This window comes from Myotis brandtii, unplaced genomic scaffold, assembly GCF_000412655.1.
Source record: "Myotis brandtii unplaced genomic scaffold, ASM41265v1 scaffold627, whole genome shotgun sequence".
Classification (NCBI taxonomy): domain Eukaryota; kingdom Metazoa; phylum Chordata; class Mammalia; order Chiroptera; family Vespertilionidae; genus Myotis; species Myotis brandtii.
This window is the reverse complement of record NW_005370397.1, coordinates 2,508,461-2,514,268: the sequence shown is the minus strand read 5'-3', so window position 1 is coordinate 2,514,268 and position 5,808 is coordinate 2,508,461.

Sequence of the window (5,808 nt, the reverse complement as noted above, 5' to 3'; positions counted from 1 at the left end):
ATAAGTCAGTTGGAGAAAGATAAATATCACATGATCTCACTCATTTGTGGAATATAATGAACAACATAAACTGATGAACAAAAACAGATCCAGAGACAGAGAAACATCAAACAGATTGTCCAACCTATGAGGGAAGGCCGGGGGTGAGCAGTTAAGAGATCAACCCAAGGACTTGAATGCTTGCATATGAGCATAACCAATGGACACAGACAGTAGCGGGGTGAGGGCATGTGCTGGGGGATGGGTGCGGCCAGGAAGGGTCAATGGGGGAAAAAGGAGACGTACGTAATACTTTAAACAATAAATAAACGCAGTAGGGGGTGTGCAGGAGGCAGCTGATTGATGTTTCTCTCTCATCGATGTTTCTGACTCTCTATCCCTCTCCCTTCCTCTCTGTAAAAAATCAATAGAATATATTTTTTAAAAATGTCCAAATCTGTAAACAATTTTTAAAGAGTTTATCTGAGACAAATTGATGTCATATGCTGGGGAGCATGATCTCAAATACTGCAGATAGTAACAGTCTCACCGCTTCTTTTATGCACCTGAAATTGAGGAGGGCCCTAACCGGTTTGGCTCAGTGGATGGAGCGTCGGCCTGCGGACTGAAGGGTCCCAGTTTCGATTCCGGTCAAGGGCATGTACCTGGGTTGCAAGCACATCCCCAGTAGGGAGTGTGCAGGAGGCAGCTGATCGATGTTTCTCTCTCATCGATGTTTCTAACTCTCTATCCCTCTCCCTTCCTCTCTGTAAAAAATCAATAAAAAATATATTTAAAAAAAATTGAGGAGGGATTTAAGGAAGATCACATAAAGATTGGAGGACGCCAGGCAGGGGCTGGATTACAGGATAGTCACCAAGACTGTGCTCTCTTGAGGACTAATACCCTCCCTCTTCAAGGGGTGTCCTTCTGGTGTTCCCATGGCCTGTTAACCTAGATGCACAGGAACAATGCACAGGGCCGGCTCACAAGCTTTCGCTTGCCCTGGCCGTGGCGTAGCTGGCTGGGGCATTGTCCCCCACTCCAAAATGTTTCGGGTTGGATTCCCAGTCAGGGCACACGCCCAGGTTGCAGGTTCAGCCTTCTGTTAGGGTGTGTATAGGAGAGAACCAATCCGTCTTTCTCGCATCAACGTTTCTCTCTCCTTTCCACTCTCTCTAAAAAAGTCAATGAAAATATATCCTTGGATGAGGATTAAAAAACAGCAAAGTTCACTAAAGAAGTTATAGGCTGAGGGCGTGACTACGCCCGTGACCTTCCCTTTAGGAATTTATGATCAGGCCATCCTGTGAGGTTACTTCCCATAGAACCCCTCTTCTTTTCGGTCCACATAGACAATAAATAAATACATACATAAGTTAACAGAAGGCGGCCCCCGCCCATGGCCTGCCCCTGACGCTGGCACTTTCCACTGTGCTGTACGTTCTTTGAGGGCTGCCCTGTGAGTGAATGAGGGAGCGAAGGTGTGATTGACACAGCCCTCCTACTTGACAATACAGGAAAGTTTTAACACATTAATTTTGTTGTATTCTTAACCCTTACCCTAATACCTGGCACACAGTAGGCACTTAGTAAACATCTGTTGAATGAATGAATAAGTATACGATTGAATACATATAAAAATACATGAAACATGTTTTTACTTGCCTTTTAAAAAGCCAGGTGAAGAGTGGCGCCCAGCCCGGCCGGTGTTGCTCAGTGGTTGAGTGTCGACCTATGTACCTGGAAGTCGGGTTTGATTCCAGGTCAGAGCACATGTCCGGGTTGGGGGCTCGATCCTGGTAGGGGGCGCGCCGGAGGCAACTGATTGATGCTTCTCTCTCGTCATTGATGTTTCTATCTCTCTTTCACTCGCGCTTCCTCTCTGAAGTCAATAAAAATTTTTATTTTTAAAAAAGAGTGGAGCCCGTTAGCTGCAGCACTGTCAGCTCAGGGCAGTGGCGCGGGTTGAGTCCCTGCTGCGCGCTCAGCGCTGGGCCCGGGCACTGCCGCCGCCACGCTCTGCCCACACAGGCCAGTTTCTCTGAGCGCATTTCTCACAGAGCAAACAGCCCAGTTATTTTAAAACACACGGCGACATAAAGAAACGCACAGTTGCCTCAGAAAATGATGCTCCCTCTGAGCCCATGCACTTGTCCTGGGTGCTGCTCTTCTGTCAAGAAGGGGGTTTTTGTAGTGACGGAGGGAGACAGTCCAGAAAGGCGGCCAGCAGAGCACGCGCCTGGGCCCGAGTGGGCCCCGAAGTGCCTGCCGCGGGTTCACGTCTCCAGCGAGAGCAGAGCCACAGAAACGGAGATGTTTATTCCCTCGCTTCTAGTTAAAGGTCTTTGCCCTGTTCTCCTAGTGACTGGGCCAATCTTATTTAATCCTTTGTTCTTTTATGGTTTTTAAATTTTAAATTTTTATTTATTGATGAGAGAGAGAGAGAGAGAGAGAGACACAGAGAGGTTGAGGTTGAGAGAGGGGTTGAGGTTGAGGTTGAGAGAGAGAAACATTGATTTGCTGCTCCGCCCACCCGTGCACTTACTGGTTGCTTCCTGCCCGGGCCCCCAACCAGGGAGCAACCGCAACCCTGGTGCAGCTGGAGGATGCTCCAACCAACTGAGGTACCCGGCCAGGGCCAGTCCTTTGTTCTTTTCTTTTCTTTTTTTAAATTGATTTCAGAGAGGAAGGGAGAGGGAGAGAGAGATAGAAACATCAATGATGAGAGAGAATCATTGATCCGCTGCCTCCTGCACGCCCCACACTGGGGATCAAGCCCGCAACCCAGGCATGTGCCCTTCATTGGAATCAAACCCGGGACCCTTCAGTCCACAGACCAATGCTCTCTCTGCTGAGCCAAACTGGTGAGGGCTGGTCCTTTGTTCTTAAAGAAAAAAACACATAAAGGAGGAAAGGAAGGAAATAAAGCCACAGACAGCTCAGCAGTTCAGGAGGGAGACGGTGTCACCAAGCCACAGTGACATCCTGATCCGCTGCATCTTTGTGTTCCTGACGCAGCCACTGAGGAAATGGTTACATAATCCTATCAGGGTGCAGACTTCCTAAGCATGTTCCCACAGAGGCACTTCTCAACTGTTATGATTTCTTTTTCAATAACTCTTCTTTAAAAAGAAATCGCATCAATATTCTGTGGTTCTCTCTTCTCTATAATTTTAGAGGGCAGGAAATTTCATTAGAACTAAAAACACACAGCGTATTGTTTTCAGATTTGATTTTTTTGAATGACAGTAGAACCCTACTGTGATGTGATTTATTTGACTTATTGCAAAATAATGGAGTCAAATTTCATTCCCTGGAATATAATAACATGAAACAAAACCTCCAGACTTTTAAAAAATATATGTTCTTATTGCTCTAGCCAGTTTGGCTCAGCGGATAGAGCATCAGCCTGCAGACCAAAGGGTCCTGGGTTCAATTCCAGTCAAGGGCACATACCTAGGTTGTAAACTCCTCCCCGGCCTGGGCCCTGGTCAGGGCACATGCAGGAGGCAACCAATTGATGTGTTTCTCTCACATCGATGTTTCTCTCTCTGTCTTTCCCTCTCTCCGCCACTCTCTCTAAAAATCAATGGAAAAATATCCTCGGGTGAGGATTAACAACAACAACAACAAATATATATGTTTTTATTGATTTCAGAGAAAGAGATTGAGAGACAGAAACATCCATGAGAAACATTGATCAACTGCTTCCTGCACAGCCCCTCCTGGGGATCGAGCCCGCAACCCATGTGCCCTGACTGGGAATAGAATCAGTGACCTCCTGGTGCCTGGGTTGATGCTCAACCACTGAGCCACACCGGCCAGGCATAACCTCCGGGCTGTTTAACCAGGGAGGGATCTCAGCACTGTGTCTGGTCTCCTGGATTTACAGCTGAGGCCGGAGGTAATGAGGTTTTCCAGTGAGTGGCAGAGAGGGGGAGAGGGCCATGCCTTCCACGCTGTCCCAGTAGGAGCGGGACTCACTTCTGTGCATCTGGAAGAGGCATCCTCTAACTGAGATGAAGGTGGGGCAGGGCTGTGAGCCGGTCTGTGATGAGTCAGACTCAGGGAGCCAGGCGCACCCAAGACGCGCTTCGCGACCTGGATGTACCTCCGATGGGGCGTGGGGGCCAGGCCCCTCTTCACTGCCAGGGACTGTGTCCTGGGACCACGACCAAAGAAGCCTTCTCTCAAAGCTGCCCAGAGCCCAGTCTGAACGCATGGACTCTCCTCAGCCAAAGGCCGGATCCTGCTTTATAGTCATCAGCTCACATGGCTGGTTCATCCATCTAACCTGGCAATCCTTGAGGACAAAGGCACTTTGGCTCATTCTGGAAACTCTACACCTAGCGCAGTGGCAGGCAGGGTGCCTGTAGGCTATCAATCTCCTTTGCTATGTTGACCTAATTGTGGGGTCAGGAGTAATCTTTGCTTTTAAAATCTGCTCCGTCCTAAATCTTGGAGATTAGGAAGCTTGCCTAGGGCTTGGGGAGTTTATTCCTTAGCCTGGAAATAACTTGCCCTACCGACCACTAGATGGTGTCTCACACTCACACACACACCCTGCACACACATCACTGGAAACGCACAGCGAGGCGTGGTGTTGAAAGAAAGCCACTGGATCCCATCCATCCCACCGGCTTGTCTTGTTTTGCTGGCTGGCAGCGTGCTCTAGGAGACGTTGGGAACGGGCATGAGAGGAGGAGGAGGATGTGCCTGAGACAATCCCTCTGTGGCACTGTTGCAAGCGCGGAGGCAGAGAAAAGCAGGGAGCCCTCCTGGTCAGAGGGGATGCTGGCCTGGACCAGGGCCGCGGGCAATGAGGACGGAGAGAAGTGGATGGATTAGGGGGCAGGAAAGACAGGCCTTGATGATGGATGGGATCCAGCACTCTCTGCATCCACTAGTTTCAGCCTCTCCCTTTGCAAGTTGGTATTTCCAGGCTGCATAGGGCAGACGCTCAGTAAGTACTTTTTGGATAATAAATAAAGTAGTTAACATGTACCGAGTGCTTTATGGACCTTTCTAAGCACTTTACATATATTAATTTCCTTTATCCTCCCCACCCCAACACACATGTCAGGCCCCTCCCTGCCCAGATCAAAACCTCTGGGACAGTCCTGGCTGGTGTTGCCCAGTGGATAGAACGTCGGCCTTCGGACCAAAGGGTCCCGGGTTCGGTTCTGGTCAAGGGCATATACCTTGGTTGCAGGCTCCTCCCTGGCTGGGGCCCTGTTTCTCTCACATTGATGTTTCTCTCTGTCTTTCCCTCTCTATTCCATTATCCCTAAAAAACCAATGGGAAAATATCCTTGGGTGAGGATTACTAAAAACACACACAAAAAACTCCCACAACAACAACAAACACCTCTGGACGACTGGGCCGGAGCCACTGTATTTTGAAAGAAAGCACAGGTGACCCTTCAGCACTTCCCGCCCAGCTGGGAACGCATTGAGTCCCAGCAGGCTGGTCCTGCGATGGGTCCTGGGCCCCCTGCTGGCCACTCCAGCTTTCCTAGTGGCCTCGGGACACTTTTCTTGTTATATTGTCAACCAGGGAGCTAAATACAAGATGCCTTAACAAGCCGATTAATTAGGAGTCTTTATTAACACCAGCGGGGCCCAGAGGGAGATGTCTCCCAAATTCTGGGCAAACAGAGGAAGGAGTATTCCCTTTTTATATCCTTCTAGGTCAGTGATGGCGAACCTTTTGAGCTCGGCGTGTCAGCATTTTGAAAAACTCTAACTTAACTCTGGTGCCGTGTCACGTATAGAAATTTGTTGATATTTGCAACCATAGTAAAACAAAGACTTATATTTTTGATA